The sequence below is a fragment of the Ostrea edulis genome, chromosome 8 (assembly GCF_947568905.1).
Source record: "Ostrea edulis chromosome 8, xbOstEdul1.1, whole genome shotgun sequence".
NCBI lineage: Eukaryota > Metazoa > Mollusca > Bivalvia > Ostreida > Ostreidae > Ostrea > Ostrea edulis.
Window position 1 is genome coordinate 4,733,481 of NC_079171.1, and position 11,060 is coordinate 4,744,540.

The following is an 11,060-nucleotide window of genomic DNA, read 5'->3' on the forward strand; positions in this document are numbered from 1 at the left end:
TTCCAAAAGACCCAGGACAGTTCGACTATCTCATGATAGATTTTCAGAGATGGTGACTTCAAATCATTACGAACAAACCATGCGAGTTACTGATGCAGAGGGGAGGGACACCAATGTGATGGTTTTACGACTGAAATGAAGGGACTATCACAGTATTGAAACTTACATGAGTGTAGTAGCAGGGAGCACCGAATCTGAAAATTGTACACTTTAACAAAATGGAAATTATAACAGAAAAATAAAATATAAATTGGGACGTTAAATAATTTGACTCCACTTTTTGGCACAATGTTTTTCCCTATCATAGCTCTAAAACTTCATAGTTATTTCGGATTTCAAACATTTCGGTTGAGCATAACTGAAGAGACATTATTTGTCGAAATGCGCATCTGGTGCATCAAAATTGGTACCGTATAATAAGTTTTGCATTCAATCAATGAAAGGTGAAGATAACGAACAGCGCTCATCTCATAACTCCTATAAGCAATACAAAATAGATAGTTTGGCAAACACGAAACATGAAATTAAAAAAAATATACAGTCAATTAGTCTTGTTCGAACTGCAAAAGAATTCACATCCACTATTGTAAAAAAAACAACAACAAAAGAATTCAGAATTAATTTTTTCAGACCAGCAATTTTTATACTGTTTCTATTAAGGAGCTACATGTATGAAATTAAAAAATATATATATAGCCAATTAGTCATGTTCGAACTGCATAAGAATTCACATGCACTATTGTAAAAAGAAATTAGAATTAAATTTTTCAGACCAGTAATTTTTATACTGTTTCTATTAAAGAGCTACATGTATAATTATATTCTGATACATGTGCATTTGACTGTATTTTAGAGAATTCGGTTTTGCGGTATAACAATGAAAATAGCATTGAAGGAGGATGTAAAACCATACTGATTGAGCACCGCACGCCGTGTTCCAATTCCAAGAAGAACTAACAAGAATGGAAAAGGACGGAATCATACAAACAGTTACCGAACTTACTGAATACTGTGCCCCCATGATACCGGTTGTGAAACGAAACAGCACCGGAAACTTTTCAAAGAGAGATGTCTACTTCATGGACTTCAGGGTACAGAGGTTATCATGGACGACATTTTCATTTAAGGAAAAAGCTGTGATGAACATGGTGCTCGTTTGAAGAAAAGTTTTGACAGAATCTTAGAATCTGGACTTAAACTAAACAAAGATAAGTGCGAATTCAAGAAAACAGATTTGAGTACTTTGGACACAAACCAAAAGGAAATTGGTCCAAATCCTGCTAGAGTGAGTGCGATAAAGGAATTAGATGCACCAACAAGAATGCGTTTGGGTTAGAAACGTAAACGTTTTGTTTTGCTTGTCAACAAGAATATTTTTTACTGTGGTGACCCCCCCCCCCTTCCCCTGAGAAAAATTCCTGGATCCGCGCCTGTGCTTTTCTACATTTTACATCCATATTTAACCCGTAATTCATTATGGCCCTTCAAGCCTTAAAATAGAAAAACCGTCTTTGTGGCAAAACTATTATGTATGACAGGCGAATCTCTAGCAAACCTGTACATATAGAGAGAATCATTGGGTTGGCCAAGACTTACACAATTCTCGCTGAAATCATGTAATTTTAAACTGAAATTTACGCTTCAAAATTGCTTGACAATGCCTCACATAATGAATGGTACTGTTATGCATTACTGCAAGAACAGGACACACGGGCTCAAAATTTTAAGTTCTATAGTGACATAACTTCTAAAAATTGTACATTGATACAGAGTATCCTTATTAACTTCAAAGTTTCACGAAATTCTGTTGAGTGGTCTTAGAGTTGTGCTGACAAGAATAGGACAGACGGGATCGAAATTTTAAGTTCAAAAGGGGCATAACTCCAAAAACAATTATTCAATCAGAATTTCCTGGGAATATGTACATCTACAGAATGTGTCCTTATTCACTACGAAGTTTCACGAAATTCTGTTCAGGGGTCTCAGAGGAATTGGAGCTGACAGACTGACGATTCAAAAGCATTATACCCCAGGAACCAAGTTTGGATAGCCAATCCACTACTCCCAGACAATCTTCTGCCAAGAGACAAAAAATGTATTGGAAATGGAAAAAGGAGTAAGATGCTTCGCTCCCCAACAAATGTGGACAAAACAACTTCTCTAAAAGTAAATAGACCAAACTGGATATTTTCCAGAAAGAGCTCAAGGAAAACATGAGGGCAGATAATGTCACCTGGCGAATGAGTTTTTTTTTTAATGAAATTGACACTGTTTGTAAATCAAACTCCTAGATGACCAAGAACACCAATAACGTAAACTCCCTCAGTTTTTTTCCTGCCTCTGTTCTTGTTTTGGTACATCAAGTTGTATGGTTTTGTACACGATTTGCTATACAGGAGTACGGGAACCGTACTAATTATTCATACCGATTGTTAGACCGTTCTTGGCACACTGATTTTGACTACGGTTAACTCCGTTTACTTATTCAGGATATTGGGCTCACGGCGGGTGTGACCGGTCGACAGGGGATACTCACTCCTCCTAGGCACCTGATCCCACCTCTGGTTTGTCCAGAGGTCCGTGTTTGCCCAACTATCTATTTTGTATTGCTTATATTTGACTCCAGTTTTTTGGCACACTGTTTCCCCCTAAAATAACTCTAAAACTTCATTGTTATTTCGGATTTCAAACATTTCAGTTGAGCATCACTGACAAGACAGTGCATCAAAATTGGTACGTTAAGTTTTACATTATAAGAGTTATGAGATTGATCACTGTTTGTATAAATCTCAATGAAAGATGACGATAACAAAGTCAGGCGATATTGAGTGCCGATCTGGATTAAGTAGCTTGTAATTATTGATAAAATCATTACAAGAATGACTATTCGAAAGTCTTAAAGACCAAATAAGTAGACTTGCGTAAAGCAAATCGTTTAAGAAATCCCAATTGTAGGGTCAATGATCCGGTGTATTCAGACTTTAGCTGACGTGATATAACGATCTAGTTCGTCAGTACAACCTCGCATTGGGTCAAATGCTGTCTGACGTGTTTCATACCGATTGTTAAGCCGTTCTTGGCACACTGATTCTGACTGCGGATAACTCCGTTTACCTGATCAGGATATAGGGCTCACGGCGGGTGTGACCGGTCAACAGGGGGTGCTTAATCCTCCTAGGCACCTGATCCCACCTTGGTGTGTCCAGGGGTCCGTGTTTGCCCAACTATCTATTTTGTATTGCTTATAGGAGTTACGAGATTGATCACTGTTCGGTATCTTCACCTTTATAGGAGTTATGAGATCGATCACTGTTCGTTATCTTCTCCTTTATAGGAGTTATGAGATTGATCACTGTTCGTTATCTTCACCTTTATAGGAGTTATGAGATTGATCACTGTTCGTTATCTTCACCTTGCATGTTTGTAACGTCAGGACGACAAGATGGCGTTTTATATAATTAGCCGCATACAACATTTATCAAACATAGCATCGCTTATGTCATTTACAATAAACTCAAATAACATTACATCTCGCCTTTTAAGGAAAAAAAAAATGGCAGTCTTTAAAAGAAAATAACATTCTTTTCCTTTCCTTAGGATGACTAGAAACTCAAATAACAGTTTATTTGCAAATAAAGTCCTCAAGATGTTTTGGTTGCCTCACTGTTCGCTGTGGTCTTGGTTCCTGACGCAGGGTGTTCGAAAATTCATGTGGTTTAGGCTTCTCTGGTGAAGTGGTCGACGCGTCGGATTGATCCTGATGCGGTTGTGGTGACTCGTCAATCATCGGTTTGGTACCATCTGAGGCATCATATGACAACATAGTTTCACCAGTTTTAAGTAAATGCCTGCGGTTTCTGCGATACAGCTTGTTATCAGCTGTGCGCACTAAATACGATCGGTCGGAAAGTTTCTGATCTACGACAGCAGGTTACCATGTTCCGAGTCTTTCTGTACACGAATTATTTCACCTCTGTTCATGATGGATGGGCAACGTTGAAGATTGTCGGTCATAGTAGTGTTTCTGTTTCTCTTGGCGCGCAGCAAGTTGTGTTTTGCAGGATTCGACTACTTTCGAATTCAACATGTTAGCTGTAATCGGTAACTCGGTACGCAGCTGTCTCTTCATGAGTAGCTGAGATGGCGACAGTCCTATTCCATCAATTGGTAATGCACAATAATTCATAAGACGCGTATAAATGTTAACTCCTGATTCGTCAGCTTTCCGAAGTAGGTTCTTAACCGTTTGAACACACCTTTCCGCCTGCCCGTTTGACTGTGGATATCTGGGACTTGAAGTTGTATGAACGAACTCCCAATCACTCGCGAACTTCCTGAATACATAACTCGAGAACTGGGTCCGTTATCCGTGAATAGTTCCATCCATATTGATTTGTCGTAGGCATACGAACTAACTCTGGATACTTGGAATAGTATTCAACACACAAAAGGTATTCCGAACCTTTGAATTGGAACATATCTGCCGCAACTTTGCCCAATAAAGTTTTCAATGTCCTGATTCATTTTGGGCCAAAACAGTATTTCTCGTGCTCGTGTTTTCACAATGTCCATGTGAGCTTCATGTAGTTTGTTCAACATCTCTGTTTTCAAGCTGGTAGGTATCATCAGTCGTTGACCTTTATATAGGAGTCCATCTATTGCAGTAATTTCATCACGATAATTCCAAAATTGAATAATATTCAACGGAACATTTGATTGGTCGATCGACCAACCAACCAACACGGTATTTTTCAATGTTTGTAGTGTTTCGTCAGCAGCAGTTGCTTCTATGAGTTGTTACAGTTTTGTTGGTGATACCGTAAGTTGTGCCTCAATCCAATCAACATCTATCTCGTCATCAACAAGAATCTCGGGGGGTTCTTTCAGATACGACCGACTCAGTACATCTCCTTACCTGGTACGTATACTAGCTTGAGATCATATCGCTGTAATCTCATGAGCATGCGTTGAAGTCTAGGAGTCGCGCGGTACAATGGCTTGTTGTAGATTGCGACAAGGGGTTTGTGGTCCGTTTCTACGGTCACGCTTCGTCCACATATGTAATGATGGAACTTCTCGCATCCGTATACAATCGCCAGCATCTCGCGTTCGATCTGAGCATGACGCTTCTGTGTTTCCGTTAACGCCCGCGAACCGTATGCTACCGGGTGTCCATCTTGAAAAAGTACAACACCTAATCCCTTCGAGCTTGCATCTCCCGAAATCCTTACTGGCTTACATACATCGTAAATACGTATTACAGGGGAACTAGATACTGTTTCAGTCTGTCAAAACTTTCCTGCTGGGGCGCATCCCAGTGCCATTCTACGTCATTTACAATAAACTCAAATAACATTACAATGTTGACCCGGGTAGGTGAGGATGGAGAGGGGACCCGGTTAGGTGGGGGGACCCGGGTAGGAGAGGATGGAGAGGGGTAGGTTAAAGTAGACACGTACCGCAGTCTTATACAACCTTCACATTAACTAAGACGTATGATACACTAGTAAGCAATACGGGGCGCATCATACAGGATATGAAAACAGGTATAAAACGAACACTTTCTCATATGGGACTTGCTGTATCAAAAGACACTATATCCCACCGGATTCACAAACATCAGGTTGGACTGTTTGGACATTCATGGGGTGTTACTGGGCCTACCGTTAATACAAGTGTCAGTGAGAGAAACAACAACAATACTAAGGCATATCTGACCCAAAGGTACCACCAATTCAAATTCTGACAGCTGAAGGATTATCTACGACCACTCATTGATGCCAGTGGATTTATCAACCCCAAACCCTGTTATGAACAAATGGTCAGAATGCCAAACAAAGTGAAAAGAGTAGAGTTTTGCAAAAGACTAATAAAAGGTGAATATAACGAACAGTGATCAATCTCACAACTCCTATAAAGAATACAAAATATTCAGTTGGGCAAGCACTTACCCATGGATATACCAGAGGTGGAATCAGGTGCCTAGGAGGAGTAAGTATTACCTATAAATTCTAATGGCGAACTCTCGAATGTCATTTTCTCGGACGAATGTTCGATGCAGTTGAACCTGAACAAGGCTTGTAGTTATAGACAGAAGGAGTCACATCCGCAACTGTTACCCAAACCTAAACACCCCCTCACGATTTATGTGAGGGCAGCTATCAGTAAGAGGGGCGCACCAGCTAGTCGACCTTTTGAGGGCATAATTGTATTTATGTGAAAGGAATTCATACCATCTCTATTATCATTTTTTTTTTGTATCTTCCGGATTTGTCATATTTACAGTTTAGATTCTTATCTTACTGTCATTTTAGAAGGGAGAAGAATTTGAGAAGCGTTTTAGGATGTTCTGATGGATTTCCGTTGTGTTTTACGAGGTACTTGGTAGCTCTAACGTCTCGATCACCTCGAAGAATGCAAGTAGAAGTGAATTTAACCAATAATACTTCTTTACGAACAGGCTGACCTATGGCTGTTCTGTTTACCTCCCTTCTTACTAAAACGAATTTGATATGACCAAAAAAGTTCTTATTCTTGGTCATTCATTGGTGCGGAGATTTTAGCAATTTGTGTTAAACAGTTTAGACAGTCGTGTGGATGAAAACTTAAATCTGAATCGTGATGAAGTGCAGATTTCTTGCAGTGGACACAGTGGGCTTCTTTAGAGAGGATTCGCGCGCTTTGATTAACTTGCGTAAGGGAACAGCGCCCGGATGTTGTATTCTTCACGCCTTGTTTAATGACTTATGCAAATTGTTAAAAACTGTTGACAGTATTCTTAGAGATTTTGTGGAATTCATCATCGCCCTACGCTACGGAGAATCTGAAATCAGTCGTTGTTTTGCAAACTTTACACAGAATTGCTTCCCAGAAGCGCATACATTACGAAGTTAATTTGCGATGGTTTAACAGCAGGGTAGATGAGCTAAACAGACGGATCTCAAATTACATTAAAGGAGTGGACGGTGCAACTTTCTTCCGTCTCTCGGGTTTCTGGGCCCCTTCTACTCAGTTTAGAGTCTACCTTGATGATGGAGTCCACTTAAACGAACAAGGGAACATCAAGTATTACAATAACATAAGAGCTGTTGTTGTTTCTTCTCTAAAATCTCTACACAGTGGTGGGTATAGTTACTTGTCATGATATTAAATTGAATTAATCTTTTTGTTTGATACATAACAGGCTTAGTGTGCATGGCAGATACTTGTTACAGTAGTACCTCTGATTTCTAAATGATTGAGGCCAACACTAGTACTTATCTATATATATGCACATTTGGTTTTCACCTTTGAACTTTTAAGTTCAGGTTTTTATACCCCTATGGTCGGGGCTGTTTTATTTATATGCAAATTGTTTTACTTACATTGGCATTTGTACTAAATGCTCTTTCTCAAATCAAAGTATGTTGCAATTATCTATTGGCAAAAAACAGAGCAGAGAAGCCTCTGGTAGAAAGATTTGAAGAAAAAACAGTATATGGTATAAAACATAGATGATGGTATAATGGATTCGGAATTTTATACAGAATATATTCTTCGAGAAACGCTCCTGCGCTTTACCTTCAGACAAAGGTTTCAACAGGATAATGACCCAAACACACTTCCAAGAGAGTCAAAAGCATGGCATCAACGACTGACATGCCGGTAATTGTTTCCTATTCACTGAAATATTCAACTGTATTTATCAATTTTTATAATTTATGTATTGCTGTCAAGTTCACAGTGCGATATATAATGAACAACTTCTTATACCCCTCAAGCTAGGAAGTGGTTGTCGACACGGGGGCGCACCATAATCCAAGAACTCGTTAGCTGCTTTCTCACAATTGGTGGACAATGCTATCGGCATTTTAAAACCGCCTGTAGGACTGTTTTCAAGCGCCAACCATTACATTTATATACCACTCTCATGAAGGTTATGGGACTGCCTAACCAGCAATATGGTAACCCCAGGGGTTAGTGTGTGCCCAACTATCTATTTTGTATTGCTTATAGTAGTTATGAGATTGATCACTGTTCGTTATCTTCACTTATCCTTAAGAAGGTAAATGATGCTATTTGGAAATAATTTATCCCTATTTGTCCTAGCGGTGAAAAATTACATGGAGAAAAGGCAGACAATGTAAATGTCGAGGGGTATGGCAGAGAGAATCCTCAGAGGGCTACAAAGGGAATTAACTTCGTAAAACCCGTTTCCTGGTGATGTGAATAGTGACATGGACAAATTAGCCAAAGAACTTGCAGAAAAATATGTATTATTTAAAAGAAAGGAGAAGATGTCGAATAGTGATCAATCTCATAACGCCTATATTACGAGATCCCGTGGGAATCTGGGTTAGAATAGGTCCTCAGTATTCACTGCCGGTGAAGGGCTGCCTATGCTCGTCGCTTTTGGCCATTGAACAGGGAGGGATCTTTATTGTGCCACACCTGCTGCGACACAGGGCCTCGATTTTTGCGGTCTCATCCGAAGGACCGCCCCATTTAGTCGCCTCTTACGACAGGCAAGGGCGTAATGCGGACATATTCTAACCCGGATCCCCACGGGATACAAGTATGCATAAAAACAAATAAAACATGATAATTAACCAATGAGGACCTATTCTAGTATGGTACAAAATTTCAAGTCATATAAGAGGAGAAGCATTCGCAAGTTATTTGAACATCCTCCACCCCTCTTAGATCCACTATAACTTTTAGGAAAATAATTGGATCCTCCTGTCCCGACAATTGGTAACCAGTATCATAGAGGAATTTATAAATTTATGAACGTGTTGCACTAAGCGTGTATCTATTTTTTTTTTTATAGAATTGAATCATTCAATCGTACAATATCTTTTTTTTTAATAGAATGAAATCATACAATATCTTTGTCGAATGGGAAAAAAATATATTATGATCTGGCAAAGGAAGTGAAAGAAATTAAAGATCAGACAAAACCAAAAACCGATGACCCGGAAACAAGAGTCCAGTCTCTTTGTACCTCCACGCAGAAGAGTATTATTTGTCTCTCGTTTTAGGCTCTCCTCTCACATCAATAAAAACACAGCTGAGACAGTGAAAGTGTTTGTGAAAGGCCTTTATCCTGATGTACAGGAGGGAATCATACAATGTTAACATATACATGTGTTTACTGGGAACATAGAAAATGGAGATATTAAGAATGTTTGACTAATATTTTTTTTTTATATTAGATATCACAGATGTAATCTTATAATTTTGTTTTTGTAACCAACTAAAATATAAAAATGGTCACTCTATAGCTATTACCTTTGCAATAATCATATTTATCATGATTTGTAGTTACTGATCAGGAACTTACGTCAAAATACGTTTACATCAAGGCTTTCATAAATTACAGTACCCATCGACACATACTTTGATTCAATGGTAAAAAAAAAAAAACCACCATAAAGAGAGGACGGTGAAAGTGGAGCAACACAAGAACAAGAGAGGACGGTGAAAGCGGAGCAACACAAGAACAAGATGGTCCACTACAGTAGAAGGAAATGGGTGTGTTAATTTACAGGTTATATCTAGACTGACAAGAACAATATCAAACCGTGTATAAAATTAAGGACTGAATCAGGTGCATAACTGTAAAACATGTAATTACTGTTTTGTTGTAAAATAACAATATGTAGAATTACGAAGTTATGTGTTCTTTTGTAGAAATTACAATAGAGAACATTGATGATCTGAAAGAAAACAGGCTGGGGCGAGGAAGAGAAGGCCAAGATCCGTCATGTAGTGGATATGATTATCATGTCCTGTTTTCTTTGATGATGATCAACAAACGACATTTTTCAAAATTAAACCTCTTCCCTGGAGGTTAGATGGAAATGACATACCGATTGTTAGGCCGTTCTTGGCACACTGATTTTGACTACGGATAACTCCGTTTACCTGATCACGTTATAGGCCTCACGGCCGGTGTGACCGGTCGACAGGGGATTCTTACTCCTCCTAGGCGCATGATCTCATCTCTGGTGTGTCCAGGGATCAGTGTTTGCCGAACTATCTATTTTGTATTGTATTGAGCAAATTTACTCAAACACTACATACTAAGTTTGGTCCCACCAGTAGTACAGGGGTCTGTTTACCCCCTAAAGACAATGGCCGCTATTATATTAGAGTGACAATGGATCTAATGTATTGGGGGACGATGGGGTGGTATTGATGAATACCCGATCGATGATCTGAGGCCTTGGAATAGAAAGGGTGATTGTGTTGATTGAACTCCGACCTTAAAAAGAGCAAGGGAAAGGATACCCGAGTAAATTATCAATACTGTGTGAAAGGACACTTGTCCTTTAAATTCCACCTTTAATAGTACAAGGGTAAGGATACCCGAGTAAATTATCAATACTGTGTGAAAGGACACTTGTCCTTTAAATTCCATCTTTAATAGTACAAGGGAAAGGATACCCGAGTAAATTATCAATACTGTGTGAAAGGACACTTGTCCTTTAAATTCCATCTTTAATAGTACAAGGGAAAGGATACCAGGGTAAAAATCAATACAGTGTAAAAGACACATATTGCTGTTTCTCAAATAGAATAGCAAAACGTTTTTATATCTTACCCCCCCCCCCCCTTCCTTTTCTTTAATTAGATGTGTTTCAGTCCTCACTCTGCAATAGACACATTAATGCAATAACTTTCCAGACCCACAAAACCAAAATCACATACAGTTATATAAATTTCTTGTCAAGAAAGTCATTCATGACTATATTGTTTTCCATTCTGACGTTGTGAAAAACTTTACCTTTTGCGCAATGAATTTGTTCATGAAAAGGATTGATGTTCGACTAGCCTTGGAAGGCAAACGGAATAAAGAAAAATTGCTTACATTTATGTTGATATCATAGGATTTTTCGAGGTGACGTAAGTCAGCCTCGTATGTCAGACCCCAGCTTCAATGGCGCCCTGTTTTAATCACTATCATTTGAAATTTGTTGTCACATATGCTAATGCAACGTAAAAGCTGTCACAATTCACTTTGAGATTGATATAGGATCCATATGTTTACCCTCTACGATAAGCGAGTTAAATAAGAA